The following is a 21,557-nucleotide window of genomic DNA, read 5'->3' as shown; positions in this document are numbered from 1 at the left end:
AGAGTTTCTCTTGTCTTGTCTGTCTTTGCCTTCCTGTTTTAGTGACATTTGCACTTGGATTCTTCTAAGATCACTGCTCAAATAAGGCCTTATAGCTTAAGGTGTGTGGTGTAGGGAAAGAGCAGAAGATTGGGTCCCTGCCTTGATCCTTGGTTTTATGAAGTGTGCGTGGCATAAAACTATATTGTGAAAGAGTTCTTGGTAACTACAAGAACTTTCCCACTTACACCCACTGATACTTCCCAAAAAGAGAAAAAATGGGCTGCCCAAAATAGTTCTATGGTTTCTACAGTGGAAAAGGCCTCACAGAGCCTTTAGCTTGTGGAGACAGCAGTGTTCCTGAATCCGCATTTGTCCATCCGTGGTCTTTGAGTGTTAGCAGTGCTGAGTTTTGTTAGCAGCATTTAGGAACCTGTACTTTCAAGTGTACTTCAAATGGCCACATCTGCTTTTTCCATAAGCCCTCCTGAGGGTGGAACATTACAGCCAGACCATCCTCTTTCATATCCACAGCATCAGTTTCTGTTTTATCAAATGTATTTTATTGCAAGCTGAATTATTTCCCAGCTTTTTGTACTTTGCCAGATTCCCTTGACCTTGTGTCAGTCAGTGATGAATTGTACGAGTCCCTGCTGAAAACACTGCAGAAGCCGGAGGAATGCCAGCCTTGCTGTGTAGTACATTGAGACAAAATATTTTAAGCCCAAGACTGATGGGGATGACTTCTCTATTTCAGTCTGCTCCTTCAGATTAAAAAGCTATTAAAAACTTCTATTTGTCTTGATGCATCTGCTGCTTCATGACCAATGAATGGCATGACTAGGACTGGAGGCTGCGGGTAGGAGGGTGATATTTGTGATAAATGTATCTGACGGTGTTTTATTTTCAGGAAAAATAATTAAAAACATGCTACAGCAAATGATTGGTTTGTTACAGAGACTGCAGAAATAGCGTCTAGTGCTTCTGGCCAAGGGCCAAGCAGTGTCTGTACAGACCACAGACCTCTAACATGCACAAAGTTACTCTCTCCTGATGCCTCTTAGCTGTCCTTCCCTCCACTGTGCTGTGACTGTTAGATTGTCTGTAACTGTGAAATATCACTCTGTAATATGTATTAGATCTCTAATTAATTCTGTAACTCTTTTATACAGTTTTGTAGCTGTATGATTAAATCTGCAGAGCGTTTCTGTGTAAAACTATAAAGTAACCAATCAGTGCTATTTTTCACATGCCCTGCATTCAGTTCTCAATGTCAAAGGCTCACTGAGCCAGATTCTGTGCTGATGGGAATCAATGGCGTTAGAGTTGGTTGATTTGATTTGCAATTAATGGTATGAGAATATGAGGATTTACGGAGTAAACTGGGAGGCTGGAAACTTGCTCCAAGACAAAGCTGGTAGGACGAGTCTGTAAAATCTTTGAAATGATAAAAAGGCATAAATATCAGGCTGCTTCCTGCCGGGCTGCTGTCATCTGCCGTGGCATCAGTGCTAGAAGGAGGAGAGGTGCAATGGCTGCAAATAGCAGATATTATTTCTAGAAACAGTTGGTGGGATTTGGATCTGGTTTAGCAAGCATTACATTTTGGGACTGAGGCCAGGTGCTATTCCCAGCGTTTGGGGTTGACCCATGGCTCGGATTAGGGGCTTGAATTTGATTTAGTTTTAAGTCGGAGGCTGAACTTAGTTTGCATCTACTGGTTGGGTTTCTAGGAAATCCAGCCCCAGTAAGCTCACTGAAGCTTTGTTGACTGAAGTAAAGTTCAGTTTTCAAATACTGGTGAGAAATCCAATGCACTTGGGCTGTGTTCCAACAACGAAAAGAGAACCCAAACTGATGCCATTTATGCCTGACCTCAGCACCCTCATTTCTCCTGCATTTTGGAACGAGAGAGGAGGTACAGAGACGAGAAAAAGATGTCTGCAAATAGGAATTCAATTGGTTTAATATACAGACTATTTTGTTGCAGCCTAACTGGAGCCTCTTATTAAGAATCTGATGGCATTTCTAAACAGGGAGAGCTGCTCCCTTGGTGGGGGCAATCTCCAATCATACTCCAACATTGCTTTTGACATATTTATGACTCCAATAAAATCTCCCATCTGGTATATTTTAAAATAAAATTGAAAATTTATCACTTTAGCTGGTTTGTCGTTCTCCCTGAGAGAAGATAGCCAGGCTGAGATTATTGCATCGGCAGCCTGTCAGCTGAGGTTAGGCTGAGGTGTGATTTAAATTTCAATACTTTCCACGTTACAGCTGTCTGGGGTGGGGAAATTACAAGAAGAAAAGCAGAGAGTCTGTTATTTTTGTTCATTAGTCTCTCCTGATTTGCTTTGTTTTTCTTTTGCTTAGCTGGGGAACCTGGGGGAGGAAGGTGCTCCCCATTTTTCTGAATTTCCACAACCCTGGCTTGCTCAGAGAGACTGCGGAGGGGATGAGGCAGAACCTCTACCATTAGGCTGGGCTGTGGGAGCAGGAAGAGATCCTTTTCTGCACGAGGTACAATGCAAGTGATGGCATTTGTACAGCTGCTAGAGCCAGTCTAAAAGAGGCTGTGACCTTTGGGAGAGCAGAGCTGAGGGAGCAGCACCAAATGTGATTTCTCCAGCTTCCTCTGGCATTGCCCACTGGTGCATTTGACTAGATGCATTTGTTTGTTACATCAGCTGCGTGTAAATTATCACAGATCTTGACTCCCTTTATCCCCTCCAATCGTTTCATTGCTTGGATTGTGACTTCAGCTACTGTGAACTTGGGGCTGATATCTTCCACTGCAGTCACAAAGGCAGGAGGGGAGGGTGCTGGTGCAGGTGCCCAAGTGAGGGCTGCAGTCATTTGCCCCTGATGCAAGCCTATAGAGAAAACAAAACCCAGTGCTTAGGCCTATTAAATGAAACCTTCATTTGAGGCGTATGAATTTCCTTTGGAGTGTGTACGAACCTTTTATGCGTGATCTGTGGGTTTGTGTAGCATGTTTCCCTTTTCCAAAACATTCATTTCAGGCTCATTGTGTGCAGTGGGCGCATTGTTCTTCTGAAGCTTATTTGTGTGAATGAACATATGCTTACAGGATCTGGTCACGTGCACTGAGCACAGTGTTTGTGTGTATGGCATTGTGCTTCTGCCAGCAGCCATACTGTACGTGCACAGTGCATGGGTGTCTTTTCATTTGATTGTTCTATTTTCCTGTTTTTCCAGATTGAACAATTGGGGTCATTTTATGACTGCATCAGGTGTTTTATTTCCTCACACAGCAAATGTGAATTTGCTAATGTCAGATTTATTCTGAATCAATATATTGGTGCAATTCTTGATAGGGGAAAACACCAGCCTTTGTTGCACTGCATGGATGGGCATTTTTGCATACCTAGCATGTGTGTACTCGCACAGTGCACATGCTTTTGTTGCCTATAGAAATGAGGTACATTGCACTGAAAATTACCTGTGCTGTAATGTATGTTCATGATGGTGTGGTTATAACATGTGCACTCAGGTGCCGTAGTAAAAGTGTATTTTATCTCTAAAAATCAGCATGCTGAGTGCTATACTTGTGCAGTGTAAGCACATATTTTCTTGCACTTGCTGGCAGAGTTGCAGGAGTGTTGAGTCTTCATATTGTTAAAATAACAGAACGGTTGTCCATATATTTTCTAATTTCCTAAAACATCCTCTGGCTTCCATGGTTTAAATTTTTGTCTGCCCAAATGATCTATGTCAAAACATCAGGAAGGATATTTAGGCAGTTATGGCAGTGGAATGGAGCAAAGTTGTGAGTTAATGCTTTTCTGATGCTATATAAAAGGGAAAATGGTGAAAAAGAGCCACAAATAAAATACAAAATGAATAAGATCAACCAAGGTAAAGTCGAGGTTTGTACTTAAATCGAACACATTTACAGCAGAGAATTGAGATGACAGCATTCCTATTTTATTCCATCCCGTGCTCGTGCCATCCTGCCCCAGACCTCACACCCCCAGGCGTCAGCCCCCACGAAGCAGGAAGGATGATGTAGCACTTCCAGCCTTGTTCCTTCCTTTGGCTGGCCTGCCTTGTACTTAGCTGCTTTGAAAATGAGTTAGGCCTTCATTATCCCTTCATTTCTTTTCAATGGTATTTTAAAAGACCTGACACAGAGTAGGCATGATTGAAGCACCTGCTGCTTTTCTCTGTAATTACCCAGTTTCCTTGTTGGGACTGAAATGATTGCCCTGCAAGTGTGCAACGTCCCTATTAGCACATATGAGCTAGCCAAACACCAACCTGCCTGGCTGCAGCTGGCACCTCTCCATGTATTGAGATACAGAAACGATTTTCCTTGCCTGTTGGGCTGAGCTATGGCATACCTGAGCCCAGCCCAGTGTGGAACTGCAACAGAGGTGATCTGTGACTTTGACAGAGCAGTGGGAAAGGGAGAAGGAGCACAGTGAAGGGATGTGAGCAGTGCCAACAGCTGGGGCAGTGTGCTGACAAGGACAGCGTGCTTTTGGGGGCTGGGAGCTGTGAAGGGCTTGGGAGGCCCATGCACCTGGGTGCTGGTCAGATCGTGGTCTGCATGATCAGAGTGGTAGTGAAGCTCTGTGCAGAGCCAGGGAAGGTGCTGGCATGCTGAGAGTTTTCTAGGAGCTGGTTATGAGAAGCTCGGTGTCTTTTGTTCATCTGTTTCTCTTTTAATGGTAACTGGAGCTAGGGAAAAATGTTCCAGAGCTGTAACTGGTGCAACAACTGGAGGCCTTGCCCGTAGCCTGGGGAGAGAGAATTCAGCCAGGAGTTAGAAGAGGCAAATCTGAGAAAAATGAATAATGAGTCTTTGTTACGGAGAGTGTTCTGCAGCATTTGCTTCTTAAAAGGTGTTCAAGGAGCATCTGCAGCCTCTGTCAAGGGAACTCAGTCCGGAGAAATGGCAAAACATGAAAGTTAGGAACAGTTAAGATTACTCAGCCCTTTTGCAAAAGGCAGGAGTGTGCTGGGGGTTGTGTGTGACACCAGAGGGAATTGACAGTGATTCCTGCAGGCATTTGTTGCCCGGCTGCTATTTTGACTTCAGATCCCAAAGATTTGATAATATCTATCTATCTATCAAATATCTAGCCCTGGAGCTTGAGTGCTGTCCCTCTGCTGAGCCCCCTGTCCCCACCTGGGCTCTGAATTGAGCTCCAAGATGCACGCAAGAGTGTTAGTCAGTGGATGTGCAGTGAGAGAAGGAGAGAAAGAAAGGGAGGATTATGCTGAAGGATCAGTGCAGTAAATGACTTCCACGCTCAGGGAGCTCACAAGCTCCCTGTAATAAAAGAAGAGGCAAAACCAGATCCTGCATAGCCTCTGTGATGCACAGCAAGGTTTAGCTCAGCTTGCTGGGTTTCCATGGGGCTCAGCTCGCACCTCAGCCCCTCACTTCTCCCTCCCCACAACAATGTCTGCTGCCTGCCTTCTCCCCCAGCCTCCCTCTGGGTCCTTGTGACAGGCTTAGGGATCCTGGGACCCTGATGCTGGAATGGCATTTTGGCCTCGCTGGAATTGTTTATAATCACAGAGCTTTGATGCTGTCTCCAAGGCCTCTGGAGAGCTGAGAAGGGCTATTTTTCATGTGATGCTTTTGGAGTATGCTATGGGAAAAGGTCAAGGGACGCAGTGGGAATGAGTGGGTCACATACTCAGTGGTTTATGGCACGACGACAGCATCGGTTCTTTAAGATCTCCAAGCCTGCTTTGTAAAAATAAGCACCTCTTACTGAGCTGCCTGGGAAAGGAGCGGGGCACGCCTCCTGCGAGCGGATGTTCGCGGCGTTCCTCTGGGTTTGTTCTCTTGCCTTGGCAATTGCTGCATCTCGGCATCCCTGTGAACCACGCAGATCCCTCTAACAGTGCACAGCATTTTAAAAAGCCTCCTTGCTTACCGCTCTGACCTTTGTAATACAAGGAGAAATTCTGTAAGAGCAGAAGCTCCCCTCCTGCACCTGGCACACGGCTGTCTTCCAGCAGGGCTGGAGAGCAGAACTGCAGGGCTCCTCAGCCCATCCCAGTGTCCATCATATCACGCTGGGCCTGTGGGCAAAAAGAGCTCAAGGCCCAACAGATATTTGACTTTTTTTTTTTGCTCGTGCTGCCTTTGCTCGTTTAAATCTGGGAGGGGGAGCAGTCTAGCAAGGGTTGTCCTTTTTTTCTCCCTGATGCATATGTACTGCAGATAAGAGCCAGGATCAGGAAGTGGAGGGGTGAGGTGGCAAGTCATTTACATTGGAAATAGAAGCTGAATATGCATTTCCCTACTCTGCTGCTGTCAATCACTCAAACTTCCCGTATGCTGTGAAATAAAGGAGTGGAGTTTGCTTGCTCCCCACTTCCCCCAGGAATGGAAATACTCATTTGTTTCATTGTTGAGAAATGCTGATCACTCAGAGCATTTTGTTTTCTAGATGCGTTCCACTTGGAAGCTGAACTTTTTGACTTCCTCCTATTTGGACTTCAGAAACACTTCTGCTGGTGCTGTAGCTCTGAATGGGAAGAAAAGGTGCTGCTGAAATACAGAAGGGCCCCCAGCCAGCTGAACAGATACTTCATTGCAGAGCACTGGCAAATACTCTCCGTTCTCTAATTGTTTTAACTTGTTTATGTGATCGCACACCTGATAAAAGTGCAGTGAGGGCCACGTCCTCCTTGTCATTGGAAACCTGAGTATTTTATGGGACTAACAAATTTGTTGAGAGAAAATTATAGCACGGAATTATGTGGAATAGATAGACCAGCATGTGCTCACTGTTATTTACAATTTAGCTCTGCTGGAAGGCATGGGGACAGTAGCAGAGACGTAGAGTGTAAGACTGGAAAAGGAATAGAGGGAGAAAAAGGGGAAAAAAAGAAAGAAATAGGACAAACAGGCAAGTGAATGAAAGTTACCTGTCTCACAGCAAATAGCATAAATGAAATAAATATGGAAGAATTCAGATAGCCCCACCCTGGAGAGACTCAATAGAAAATGACCAGCTGTGTATTTTTTTTTCCACTCTGTCATCATGTGTTATGGCATATGTCTGTGGCTTTTAGATGGTGTCTGGTCCCTACTTAAGAAATGTCTTCCTATTATTTACCACTCTCTAATTAGCCAAATTCTTGTCCTGCACCGGAGGAGCTGACTTAATTCCTTTGGGGAGGCACTCAGGCAATGGACAGTTCTGGTCTTGGGGGATAACTGAAGTAATGGGGTGTTAAAAAGCTCTTGTGTGACTTCAGCATCCTTTGACAACTCTGGGAAACTTGGTTACAGCATGGTGTTTCCAAAGCTTCTATGAGATGGCTGGGAGCACAGTGATGATACAGTTCAATTCAGTTGATGATACAGTTCAATTGCTGTAACAAAGAAGCTGATGAGGAACTGTGTCCTTGGAGCACAGTCGTGGCCTGGAAATTTCTATTGGCTATGGGGGACTAAAGCCCCATTCCCTGGGGTTGAAAGCTCAGCAGCTTTTCTGAGCTCAGTCATTGTGGGTCTGGGCAGAACACACAAGGGAGGTCTGATGGGAAAACCCAAGGGCTGGAAGGAAATGCTGTTGGTGACTCAAAAGGCAGAGCTCTTCCTTTTGTTGATGTTGGAGTTGAGCCACATAGACATGTTCTTCCATAATTATCTACTAGTTGGTTGTAACTCATGCTTTTTAACCAGTGGCATTATCATGTGTTGCCTACACACCCCACCACATGAGGCTGGAATCCATACCTGGAGCTCAGGTATCACATTGATGTCTGATAAGAGGAGAGCCACGAAGATGATCAGGGGGCTGGAGCACGAGCACCTCCCCTATGAAGACAGGCTGAGGGAGCTGAGCTTGTTCAGCATGGAAAGAAGAAGGCTGTGGGGTGACCTCATTGAAGCCTTCAGTACCTAAAGGTAGCCTACAGACAGAAGGGGAGTCAACTCTTTGAAAGGGTAGATAACAGCAGGACAAGGGGAAATGGTTTGAAGTTGAGGGAGGGAAGATTTAGGTTGGATGTCGGGGGAAGTTCTTTACAGAGAGAGTGGTGAGGTGCTGGAACAGCTGCCCAGAGAGGCTGTGGATGCCTCGTCCATCCCTGGAGGTGTTCAAGGCCAGGTTGGATGGGGCCCTGGGCTGCCTGGTCTGGTATTAAATGTGGAGGCTGGTGGCCCTGCGTGTGGCAGGGGGTTGGAGATTCGTGATCCTTGAGGTCCCTTCCGACCCTGGCCATTCTGTGATTCTATGATAAGCACAGATGTGTTTGCTGCTAAGATGAGATGCATTCAGACCAATGCATATGTGTGTCCTAAGAATGTACAGATGTTGTGACAGTGGAGGCAGGCCATGGGCAGCATTAATGGTGCTGCTGTCCTGCTTGTCCACAGAGGGCTGCACGGGGAATTGTATGCACATAAACACCCTGGAAGAAGTGTCACTAACGGCTTGGTTTGAGACTGCTGAGGGGAGATGTTCGGTGCTCAGCGGGAGTGTGGGCTGGTTAGGAAGTGTGGCTGGGGGAAGGGATGAATGGATGTCAAAACATCCTGACAGAGGAAGAAAAATCCCCACCGAGTCCCGTGTTGAGCAACAGAGACCCTTAGCGGTCACCTGGAGCAAAACACGGGTGCTGAGCTCAGTGCTGTGTGAATGATTGTTTTTTTTCCACTTGCCCATTTCAGACCCGAATTTAAGTAGTAACTTTAGAAATAATAATTAAAAAAAAAAAAAAAAGAATCGTTTTCAGTTGTTTTAGCTGCAGTGCATTGTTTCATTGTTGTTTTTCCTTTAGTTTTTTAACAGCCTATTTTGAAATGGGAAGGTGCTTTGTTTTCAATCCTTATTGACTGCCATTTCATATTGCTGTATTTCAAGGATAGTCACAATTACTGCCGCCTTCTGAGAAGTTATTACTTCTGCTCCTTATGTAAAATTCATCCTTTATTATGCTTCCACCCAACTATACCACCACCTCTTCTCCCTTACTTCCAACCAGCCCAGTGTTTGCTGTACCCGAATTTAGTGAATGTGTTAGCTCACCAGATTCTGCGATGCTCTCACTCACTCTGCTAGCCAATGCACAGGTAATTTGAGAAATATTGTTTGTTCCTGTAGGAGTTATTTCCATCTGATTAGCCTTACTCTTTGCTGTGAGTGAGCCCAGTCCACACATGCACACACTGGCTCTTCAGCAGCACTGCCTTCCTGCCCCAGGAGGACTGCTGAGATCCACAGGCTTCCAAGAGCTTTTTCTGAGAATATCTTCTCTAGAATTACTCAGGTAACAACCAGCACTAGGCACATCATCCCAATTCCAGTGCTTTTTGTGGGGTTTGCTTGCTGTCCTAGTGGCCAGGGGCTGCTGCCTTCAAGGGGGTCTGTTGTAGCTTGATGAGTGGCAAGGCAGGGATCAGAAAAGATGGGCTGCATGTCTTGAGGGGTAGCTCATTTTGGGTAAGTCACTTCTGGTAAATCTCACGGGGGCATGTAAAATAAAGATAATAGTCTGACTCACCTTTGCAAAAAGCTTAGCGAACTCAGCTGAGAAGTGTTTTGAAAGAGCTATGCTATGTTACAGCGATGCTGCCTTTGCCATCCCCAAACCTCTGCTACGACTTTTCCAGCAGGATTTCTATTGGTCTGGTGTAGAGCAGAGCAATACACTGCAGAGCTCTTCCTTATTTTGCTGTCTTTTCCAATGACGTTCAGCCACAATGTATATTACAAAAGCATTATGGCTATTGTTAGGCTGCTGTGTGTTGTCACCACTCAGTAACAGCCATTTCCTGGATTCCATGGGAACCTGCTTAAATTTCCTCAAAGTGACAATTCAAAATTAAAATGATCCTACAAGATAAATCCAGAAAGCTGAGATTTCTTCTCATCCTAAGTTCCCTTCTGCATTGTGTTACTGACATTTGTTACCTATTGGTGCTGTAAGTAGTAAATTTTCTACAGTCATGAGCTGTTGCTGCATTAAGAGAAGCTGCAAAGGAGGCAGCGTGCCAAAAGGTGGATGGATGGATTTAGAAGAACCGTGTGATTCTGAACAAACCTCTCTGTAGCTGGAGAAAAGACTCCAGTAGAGATCAGACCTTGAGGTTAGCATCTTCATCACTGTTAGACCTCTTCATACAGCTTTCAACTCTTGGTCAACTGTCAGAAGAGTCTTCCTGAGTAAATAGTCTCCCACTGAGCAGTTTGCTCCCTTGCTGCAGGGGCCTCCGCTAGAGATCTGCCTTATGCTGATGCCCAGCATGGGCCCTGACAGCTGTGGTTTGCTTAGTGCTTCATAGAAAGTCTGTGTCTGTAGCAGATGATGTGTGTAACGTGAGTGGTGATTGTTTCTTTAAGGCCCCCCTCTATTCTCCTTCCCTCTCCACTGCTGCTCTCTTGATATTACTGCTGATACAGATTTTTTCTCTTGTTCAATTTCAGTGCACCTGCTCATATAAACAAGACTGCAGTGGGGTTGCTCAAACTGAGCTTATATATGACAACAGGAGCAGCACCCTAAAGCATATTCCTATGCATGGAGGAGTCATTAGTACAGAGAATGAAGCCTGGCTTAGGCAGTTTAGATGCATGGCTTAGGTGACCCACAGAAGCTAGTCACTAAATTAGGATATTCTCTCAGTAAAAAGTCAGATCAACTGTTATGGGAAGCTGCAGGAATGTTTTAGAGAGCTTGAAGTCAAACAGGAGGCTTTTCTATCATCCTTTCAGTTCTAGATATTCAACCTATCTACACATCTTCATTATTGCATTATACACTCAGTGTGAACCTAACTACCTATATATGCTAAAGGCAAAGCATTCAGATTCAATTTTACAAAAGACAAGCTGACTTGAAACGTGAATTACTGTATTACACTGTACTTTGGCCTTCAAGACAGGCTTGTACTCAAGCAGCTATGTGTAAGTTGTTTTGCCTTCATTCCTACTTCAACCAGAGTTAGTTTTCTTGGGTTAGCCAGCCTATAGAAAGAACATGTCCTTACAGTTGTTTTTTTCCTTCACATTTCTGTGTAACCAGAAGGACTTAAAGATGGATAGGAAGGCCTTTGTGGCCAACTTTCATGAGGCTGTGCCATGTGGGAACTGGGTAGTAGAAGCTGTTTGGGAGGCTGGCAAGTGGATGAAGAAGCCTGAGGACATTGAGGCAGCAAAGGGTGGTTAAGATAACCAAGAATTTATGCAAGAGAATAGATTTTAGGAAAGTTGTGATGACTAGAGGGTGTGATTTAAATTCACTATGGGCTGGAGAGCCTACAAAAAGGACAAACTGAGCAGTTAGCTCTCAACGCCTTCACTGCATCTGCCCACTGTTGGAGTAGTTGTGGAAACATTATCATGTGAAGTGTTTGTGATGCCATGCTCCGTGCCTGGAGAAGGAGCTACTTGATCAAAGAAGTGAATAGAGGTGAATTTACAGCTAACTTCTGAAACAGAGATGTGATCCCTGACAGGACCTTCTCCCTCCCAGCTCTGTGTGGTGGACCTCCCAAAGTGGCAAGTGGATGAAGAAGTCAGCAGCCTGGCACTCTGCTGATTCTGTTCTGCATTCTTGACTGTTCCCCATGGCTTAAAGGTTCAAGCATCTTTCTTCCTCTTCCCCAGCACATGTGGGAAAGCAGGGAGTCCTGGGCCAGGCCAATGTGGTGACTCAAGAAGAAGCTGAAGTGCTCCCCAGGCCTTGTGAACTGACCAAAACAACTGGCGAGGTTCAAAGTTTTATTTCAGGGAAGGCAGGGTTATCTAGAGCCTGGGTGAGGGTTAATCAGTGTACATTCATCATTAATTTATGCATGTAAGGGGCTTTTGGAGTACAGTTGTCATGCTGGTTTTGATAATGCTAACTCTATCCACCCTGCCAGCTGCTGCGATGTCGTGGTAGTCTGTGTTGCTGCATGCAGAATTATGGTGCTTTTGTGGGAATATTATGTTCCCTGAATAGAGCCCCACAGAGCAATTTGCTTCATCCTTACAAACCCATCCAAATAACTGGCAGTGCCTTACAAATACAAAACAATTGAGAAAATAAATGTATTATACTGTACATCTGTGACAAAACAATGCTTTCATGTGCAAAGAGAAATGTGTTTGTTTAACTTATGGTTTCCCATTTGAAAATAAATGCATTCATTTAAATTAAAATGGGACGTTCTTCACTATCACAGGATTTTGCATGCCAGATGTAAGAAATATGCTGCTTGAAGAGCAGACTCAAAATTTGGAGTGGTTGGTGTTACCAAAAGCATGCATCTGCTGGCTTATCCTAGATGCTGTCTCTTCCTGCAGGGTGTTCTTCATCTGAGTAGAACGTTCCTGCCTTTGCATGAGCAGTGTGGTCTCTAGGAAAGTTTTGGGAGTGAGATTCTTCCTTGTGTAGCAGCCTTGTGTCTTAGTGCATGCTGGAAAGCCTACTTTTCACATGGGTTGTGCTTAGGAGGGAGCGCTAAAACTAACCGACCTGCTTCAGAACTTTGCTCTACTGTGACCACGAGACAGACTGACTTCCTACAAGAACCACGGCAGACCAAAGATATTTCATTGGTTTTGGTTTTTGTGTTAGAGAAATGTTAGTCTCATTTATATGCAGCAGTGAAAATGATAGATAGATGGGGGGGAAAACAATGAAATACAAGTTGGATGTTCCAATATTTGTTTTCTAAAATGTGCCACATTAAATGCGCCTTTTAAATGTTTGAGTTCTTGTAATGAAAGTCTGCTGCATTTCAGTTTACACATAAGCTTAACATCATCAAGCCAAGTTTGTTCTGGGAGTTAACATTTGCATTTTTGAAAGCAGCAGCCTAATCCAGAGTAAGACCTGATGAGATGACTTTAATACAGCATGGTATGAGCTGCGGGCTGGTAGGTGTGAGCATCCTCAGAAAGGTGCTGAAATTTATTTCGATCATTTTCCAAGAATCCACAAACTTCTTTGACCAAAACTGAAGTTCACTGCTACCAGTGTTAGGAGTTGTCAACTGAAATTTCACCCTGATGTAGTTACTAGGAGAAATAGCCAAGAAATAATAAATATACCTCACTTTTTTAACCTGAACTTTTGATATCAATGCTCAGACCATCTTCTAGATTCATTATTCTTCCTTAATTGAAGTGTTTTTTTCCAATTATAGACGGGAATGATGGAGTTAGCAGTTCTAGCCCTCTGCCCATGCACTCTGACCACTGTAATGCAGTGATATTTTTCAGGCGCAATCAAATCAGTGCAAGCATGTGCTTGTATTGTCATTTAGTTGCCTAGGGGCCACAAGAGATGAAAATCACAGTTCAGCAAGCCTTTCCTTTCACTTTGGAAACATCATAGTTTGCATCTACTCCATCTGAAGTACAAATATCCTGTATCCAGCCAGCCAGGGAATGCATTGTGTTACAGCCAGCAGGAAATGTGCTGCATTTCTGAAAGCCAACACCGACGTATTGACTGAGAGACCAACAGGGCTATGCAGCAAGGGTAGTTGGGCCCGGCTCAGTTTTTCCTCTGGACTGATTAGTCACATACTTCAAATAATTGCTGCAGGTGTGATTAATGTCAACTGCATAGTTAATTACCCAGAAGATTAAAATAACTATGTTCCTTTTTTTTTTTTTAAATCTGTAAAGATGTTAATTATTTACTCTGCTCACCTCTCTGATCTTGTTCTGCTTGTAAATGAATGGAAATATTGATCCCAGAATGGTTTTGGGTGCTACCTGTTTTGCATCAGTCTAATTAACTTTGACCCTGTTTGCTACTTCTAACCATACTTTCTGCTTTGCTTTTGTAGATATCTTGAAGGTGGGGCTGGGAGGGATCATTAGGGTATAACTGACCTCCAGGATCTGTAGAATTTCCCTGTGCAAGCCCCATTAGTGCTCTTCTTAAGCCATATTGGCTCTTTGCAGCAGTGTCTTCTTGACCACATCTCTTGGTAGCAGACTCTACCACCCAGTGGCTGTAACTGTTAAAACAATCTTCTGTTTCCTCAGTGAACCGTTCCCTTCCCTAAGCTTCAAGCTCCATCTTATTCTTCAGTGCTGTCAGTCTGTGAATGCACTGTTCCTCACACACGTACAAACTATGTTTTAATTAAACTAGTTGCTGTAACACATTTCTCCACCATGACAGAGTTATGTTAGAAGGCTGCAGATTTGCTGATGGAGACGTTTGTTGCATTTACCACCATGGGACAGAGACCTGAATGCCTCCTGGACTGCTTGGTTTAGCTAAGACTTGTGTACCAAATCACTTCTCCACTCCCACACAGCAAAGCTTCATGAGTTGCTAGCAGAATGTGGGCCTCCTTGCCACACTGACAAAAGAATGCCAATGTTATGAACAGTATAAAAGATGTACCACTTCCTGAACGGACAGCAGCCCAGGAAGCTCCTCTGTTCTTACGTTAGTACAGACAAAAATAAAGGAAGCTTTAAGAGACCAACATCTCTTTGAGCTCATGTCACCTCCCTTCAATCAGCTCTCTGTGCTGTCATGTCCTTGCAATTCAGTTTCCAGTGTTTCCAGAAAAGATGAACCCACATAACCTGGAAAGGCTGCTTTAGAAATGTCTACATTGCCAGGCTCAGGTCTTTCTACAGTTCTAAGACCCCCTCCCATGCATGCTTTGATGGAGCCATCTCCTCCTTCCTGAAAGACATTAACATCCCTTCCTTAGCTTAGCTAGAAGATGCTGCTGTTTTGTTTGCTTCGCTACAGCCTAATGCAGAGGAGACAGCCACTGAGCTGCCTCTGTCAGGAAGCCTTCTTGTAGCACACTGGTCTGGGCTCTGCCTCCTTTTTCAGTCCAGAGTGGATGCAAGTCGGATGTGCCCCTCAGCTCTGGAGCTATACTATTTGTATTAGACTGCAGAGACTCATGTTTGCTTTGGAGAGCTCTCATGTAGCTCATGGAGAGTTGAAATGGTGGCTGTTGCACTTCCTTTGATTTCTTTTTCCTTGTATGCTGAAACTCCAAAGTTACTCTTTGTTGAAGGAAAACATGACGATGTGGTCAGCAAATAGCATCTGTGGTCATGGCTTTTGTCTCAACTCCTCTCTTATGCAAGCTGATGGGCTTGAGCAGGCTGGACAGTGACTGTCAGAAAGAGCCTTTCAGAAATGCAGTACCAGCCCTCAAATCCTAAGCCATCTGTCATGGTCAAATTAATGTAACCTTCTGTCTGCTGTTGGTGAGAGCTGGGAAGTATTACAGCAGCTGGTGCTTGGTCCAGTAGGATCAGTCTGGACACGTGGCTTTCTCGCTTGGGCCTGTTCCACTGGGTGCTTTGTAGCTGGTTCAATCCGTGGCTCAGGATGGAAATGGCCCAAGTTAGTGCTCAGATATCCAAATTCTCCCATTGTTTTTCAGCAGGAGGCTCAGTTATGGCAGCCTTGGGGCTATATGGACTTAGCACGGGCATGGCTAGTTGTCATGTACTCTACAAAGATCCAATACAGGATGTGTTTCTGCTGCTGGGTTTGGTGGCTGGTTGTGCTCAGTGAGTAACGTCCTGAGTGCCAGACGGGTGCAAGCAAAGCCTGTGCTGCTGATGGACGTGGCTGGTATTGGGATGGGTGTGCAAGACTTGATGCTGGGAGGGCAAGTGGTTGTGATTCGTGCTCTGACATCCTAGTTCTGAAGCAGTCATTGACAGATGCCATCATGGGAACCTGGCTGCAGCTGAGCTGCTTGAAAGCTGGTAGGTTTCCTTGTAGCTTTGAATGTCGCTGTATTTTCTGGCTGTTGTAGAAAATGACTTTGAAAAATAATAGCAGCTTTTAAGTCAAATTGGTGTCAACATTCACTCCAGGCTACTTGAAGCTAATCAGTTTAAGTTCCTACTTGGCAAACAGAATTCCTGTCTTACTGCCCTCCCTCTCCTTTTCTCATAGCTGGTGATTGTTTTTCACTATCTCTTTCTAGTGTGTGTAGTCAGAGAGACGTTTGGTTGCTGAGATGTAAGTTCTGGTATATTATTGAAGGTACCTGCACAGTCTGTGCAAGCTTGGGCTTCTGTTTTTTTTCTTTTTCTTACAGGTTCTCTCTAGTTAGGAGCAGAGGAGATAAAAATCAAAAGCTGGTGAAGCTTTAGCACCTGCCTCAAGCACAGTTCAGCTGATGATAACCACCAGTCACTGCTCTCAGCAAGAGACCTGATTCCACCCATCATGCTTGGACTGAGACAGGTGGGTAGTGAGGATCCATGGGGGAGCCATTACAGGCTTTTCCAAGTGAACTGAAAAGGGAAAGAAGCAAAGCAGCTGCTGAATAGGGAGAATCAGGAGAGTAAATGGTAGATGGGCTGATGAAATAATGCTGTCTATAACCATGAATAAGTAACAGCATCACAGGAGGCATTCAGGGCAACAATTTTGGAGAGTTAAAATGGAGGTTAAGGATTACATTTAAGATTAGAAAAATCAGGATCCCTAAGGCATGCTCGATGAATGCAAATGGCATAGGCAAAATCAGGTGTGTCAGGACTAATGCCTAATAATTAGATAGTATGATATAGATATGGATGTGACTCATTTTTTTCTGCTAACACCAGTGTGTATGATATCTATTACACGAGCACCTTACGGAAGTACATGAGATGCTACAATATATGCAGGCTAACTTCTTGGATTTATGGAAGTGTTAGAATTTGCTGTGCTATGAGAAGGTTTCTTCTGGCATCTCTTTAGAGCAGCTCCTTAGTTCAGCTCCTGTATGATTGCAACTTGCACATGAGGCTTTCTGGTCACATGGAGTGATTAGCTGTGAATGCTGAGAGGTGCTGAGGTTTGACTGAAGCTCCTCCTGCCTTTCCTTGAATGTTCGTGGAGAGTGCTGACTGTATTAGTACACAGACAGCTGCTGGTGAATGAACAAAGTGGAAAAGGAAGAATGAGTGAGTTTTCCTTTGTCATCCTTTTCAGAAAGCAGAAGAATGCATTAGCAACCTCCAGAGGGAGTTTCTCTTCTCAGCTGGTTCCTAGGCATAGTGAACTGCCATGGTGAACGATGCCCCAGGGAATCTCTTGACACGTGAACCAATTTTACTTGATTCTGTCATGATCCCATCTAGAACATTTGCTTCCTGTTTGGTTTTAAAAGATTGGTCTTACTTAATGCTAATTTTATATGAGGATGTCGAACATTGCAGAAGAACTGATGCAGTGCACCAGAACAAACTCAGCTGTGGCTCTGCAGCTTGAAGCTCAAGTGATGAACCTCCCAGTTGGGTTTGAGACTGCTGAGCCGTGACTGCTGAGCCACGTGTGTGATGTGGAGGCCAAGAAACACAGTCATCCTTCTCTCTTCTGGAGCCTTATCGCGTCTGCTGTGTAAAGGCTGACTGAGTTGTTTTGTAAGTCTCAGCAATAAAACGTGTCCACAATCTTCTAAATAAAGGGAGAAAGAGATGAGGGCATAAAATGATTATGCTGGTAAAAGAAAGGAAGACTAGTGGAGTCTGAAAGAGATGTGGGCAGGTGAGCAATGGGCCTTCTGAAGCAGAACAAAATGCATTATTATTTTTAATGGAAATGCAAAAAAGGCTTTGTAGAAGCTCTGGGCAGAGCATGAGTAGAGAAAATGTTAATTCTATTTTGTAAAGTTGGTGGCAATGAAGTTGGCTTTGTTCCACTGCTCAGGCAAATGGATATGGCAGCTGGAAAGGACTGGCTGGCAAGGGATGGTAGGAACCTCACATGGGGACTGCGCTTCCACCTGCCAATCTGTGTTCCCATTTGTGCCACAGAAGCCTGTTGTGCCATTCTGAAGCTCCAAGTTCCCTGTGGAGGGAAGATGTCTCAGCAATTTTAGTGAAATGCTAATGCTTGGCTTCTTGCTGGCCCTCTGGCTTCAGTTTCAAACCTGACCAAACAGCATGTTTTCTCTGGCTCATTCAGCCCCTAAGCAACTTTTCTGGCCTCCATCTAGCATTCTTACAGCATGCTTGAGGCTTTCTGCCTTTAGGAAACTTCTTGAATGTGAGGTTTGCAACAAACTAGTAGGATCTCTGGAAACCATGAGTTGAAACATGAGTAATATTTTGCTCTGAGAGCCTTAGAGGAAAAGTTGCTGCCTAGCGGTTTCACCACCAGACCCAAGTGCAAATGGAGGTGTTCACCTACATTGGTACATTGACCATTTCAAATTGCAGGAAGAAGACACAGCTTCGCTTGCCTTCGTGTTTGTTGATGAGATTTTAATGCCCTCATGAGGGAGCAAATGCCCTGAAATTTTCACAGACAGGTCCTCTCTCTTCCTATCTTCTGGGTTGGCTGGTTAAAGCTCAGTTGGCAAAAGTGGCAGTAATCTAGCTAGGCTAGGTGACAGTGGTGTCAATCAGGACATTCCTGTAGTGCTTGGCACTGCTTACAAAATGGTCCCTGCTTTCTATTTCAGAGGCTGTTAGAGAATGTGACACAGATAAAATAAATTAGAAACAAAGTCAGTGTCCATGGGGAGAGCATTCCCAAGAAAAGCATTTGCTGAGAAAGAGCGTTTACTCTGCTTCGGGCAAAGTCAGAAGTAATTAAACATCTTAGTGAAGCAGTACAAGTGGGCACACTTCGTAAAAGAGGTTAATCTATCAGGCAGGAAGAATCTCAAACCTGAGAATAAACAGCTCCAAGAGAGCAAGTGGTGAAAGTCTGAGGCACAGAAGGTAGTTTTGTTGTCTTAGTGGCTTGAGGCAGGGGAGAAGTGGAACTGGTAGAGTGGATTCTTCCTGCCTAACCAAAGCACTTCTATAAAGGTGTCAAGCATTTTCTGCTAAAATAGAACTCAGTTTGTAGCTTGTCTGCCAGGTAGGCCCCTACATATGAGTGGGCTGAGTCTGGGCCTTTGGTAGGCATGTTGTGGAAGGCTGAAGCACCAAGTTGGAAGTCCTTTTGAGTCAGAGCTCCTTCACCTTCATCAGTCATGATGGCATATGAAGGAGTGATAGCTGTTCCTTGACAGTGGTACAGACAGAAAGATACCATAGCTTGAAAATTGCTTGAGTGTGTATGGAGAGAATTATTTTTAGATTGCCCCTTTGAGTGGGGAGAAATGATGAACTGGGCTGGAGGTGCAGATGGTCACGTAGATGAGTGGCCTGGGCTACCTGGAACACTTTAATTGCCAAGTGGTGAACTGGAGTTTGTTGTGATACATTGCAGCAATGACCCCTGACTAGCATGGGATGATTTTAACCCCTCCTGGATTTGCAGAGAAGAAAACTCGAGTATGCTGTCTTCAAAGCAGTGATTTATTTAGATGATCAACAGTGAATGAGTAAAGGAGTTGCGGCTCACAAAAGCTGGATACTGTCCAAAAAGTACCAGGCATCTGGGAAGATGGTAGTAGAGTCAGGATATAGATGTTCCAGCTGGATCTGTGCCCTAGTTTGAACAGCAGTCTGGCTGATCAGTGCCATGGAGAGGAATGGGGGGAAGGAGACCTTCTCTATGGCCAGGACAGGAGCAGAAATCCAGAGCTTGGTTGTGGGGTTTGAGCCTAGAAGTGCCCAGAGCTTTAACAGAAGGTGCAGAGAGCTGAAGGTAGAGACCTAGAGGATTAGAAGGACCGTAATTGGACTGAGCCTGTAATTCTGTGCATAGGATTTGGGGTAAAATGAAGTGCTTAGGTATGATCCAGTTCAATTTCAAGAGCTAATGGGCAACTGTGAGAATGCAAGTGAGTGCAAATAAGAATTTGAAATAAAAATCTAACCTCGATTTGCTCTTGTGCTGCAGTTTCTCTCTGATCAGATACTAGTTTACAGAGAAGGATGCGTGGCTTTCTCCAGTCTTTGTGAAGGCCTCATTTTTGGCAGTGGGGAGTTCGAAAGTGGGATTTTGAAGTGTGAATTTCATATAACAGCAAAAGACAGACTCCTCGAGGACAGGCAGAGCACCTCCCCAAGGCAGCATCTGAGGTTGATAGTTGACTAAGTGGGTAATGTGGAGAGACTTAGGTCATAATAATGGTCTGTGATAATGTTTAATAGAAAGCAGTGGTGAGGCGTTTGTTTCCAGGGGATTTAACTCCCCTGGATGCATGACCTTGCAGAGTGCAAGGTTTTCTAGCATGAAGTTATGCTGTATACCAAGATGCTGGGGACTCTGGGTCGTTGCATAACTTTCTTGGGCACAGCTGCCTGCTGTGGCACAGGTGTAATGTAGGACTGTTTTCACCTGATGGGAAATAGGTAACAAATGGTGCATCCCAAGGTGCATCCGATTACTCATGCCAAGTCCTTTTTTCTCCAAGATGTACCTATGCCAGGATGGGTTGGAAAGTCTCTCAGGCTATGTGCTCTGGCTCTGGCTCAGATAAATTTTCCCCATTTATGCCTGTGTGCAGTATAGATACTGGGCATTCAGTATGACCTCCGTCTGGCGTTTCAACTGGCAGTCTGAACAGTGCCAGGGTCTTCATGAGCGATGTTCCATGTGTCCTGGTATGAAAACAGGAGTGTTTGCTTTTCACAAAAGGCTCTGGCTGAATCCTGAGGTGACAAGGAGCACGTTTGCTTCCCCTACAGCCCACCAATATTAAGCATTTAGTCTGCACTAGCCAGTGCCCAAGGCCTGATTTCTATGCAGGGTCTGCAGGAAGGGAAGCGAGAACAAAAAGAAGAGGAGGTTTTAGGATTTGCTTTTGCAACGGTAGTTCATTCTGATCCTTTGTATGTGCTGGCAGAGTGCAGGAATGAAGGGGATGCCACTGCTTCATTCAGTGCTGTGGACGACTAATGGACCTTGACAACTGCAGCACAACATGCAAACTATTAAAAAGGGAGGACTGATTAAAGCCCCAGCCATCCCGGCATTCCCCTGGGCTCTTAACCCCGTGTTGGAGCTGAGCAGCCTAGCAATGCCTCCTCCCTGGCTACACAATTAACATCTCTTGTCACTAATTGATTCCTGTGGTGCTCACAGGACAATTAGAATTTAAATTGCCTTTTACAAAGGTCATGAAAACATGATAAAAGACGAATCTATTAGGAAGGATCACTGAGGAGTCTCTCTCCTTTTCCACAACACTGGCTGCTGGTTATTGCACAGATACGAGTGAGGGGAGCTAGAAAAGTGGATCAGGTCTTGAGTTCGTTCCTTGCTGAGTGTAGGACAGACAGAGGCTCAGTTCTCTGTGGTTTGTGAGTATTCTTGCACTGAAGATGTCACTTTATTTATTTATTATTTTTTTTTGTGCCACTTCTTTTAGGAGTGTCTGTGTCTATAAATGCTCTCTCTTGCTTTTCTCTTTTGATAAATTTTGAAATAGCTATTTTTCCAATTAACACTTGAATTTTCTGCAGAGAAATTCACAAGAGGGGAAGAAATCCCTTTGCAATGGAAGGTGAAGGGTTTGCCTTCACAGGGCAAAGCTGTCCTAGAACCAGCCCATCTTCACACTCAGAGAGGGAAATAGTTAAAACTGGCATGACTCCCTGGAAAGCAAAAGCTGCAAGGGAAGGGGCAGCTGGAGCTCAGTCTGCAAAGGATGCACGTGAAGGTCTGAGTACATGGCTGAGAAGTGCTGTAATTCCAGCTTTCTCAAAAGTATTCCCTGGTAAAAAGCTCCTAGAAGAAAATGCACA

General features: G+C 44.6%; 1 protein-coding gene across 1 annotated transcript in view; it reads left to right on the top strand.

The window, feature by feature from the left end:
- HMG20A (high mobility group 20A) overlaps nt 1-21,557 on the top strand; it is a 168,868-nt gene that overhangs the window by 57,751 nt on the left and 89,560 nt on the right. Inside the window, exon 11 of the transcript XR_016470259.1 lies at nt 16,016-16,164. The gene's annotated coding sequence lies outside the window, so the exon portion shown is untranslated. The remainder of the gene's footprint in view (nt 1-16,015; nt 16,165-21,557) is intronic.

Source organism: Phasianus colchicus, chromosome 12, assembly GCF_987193195.1.
Source record: "Phasianus colchicus chromosome 12, bPhaCol1.hap1.1, whole genome shotgun sequence".
Classification (NCBI taxonomy): Eukaryota; Metazoa; Chordata; class Aves; order Galliformes; family Phasianidae; genus Phasianus; species Phasianus colchicus.
Note: the sequence above shows the minus strand (reverse complement) of the source record. Positions and strands in the feature narration are given on the sequence as shown.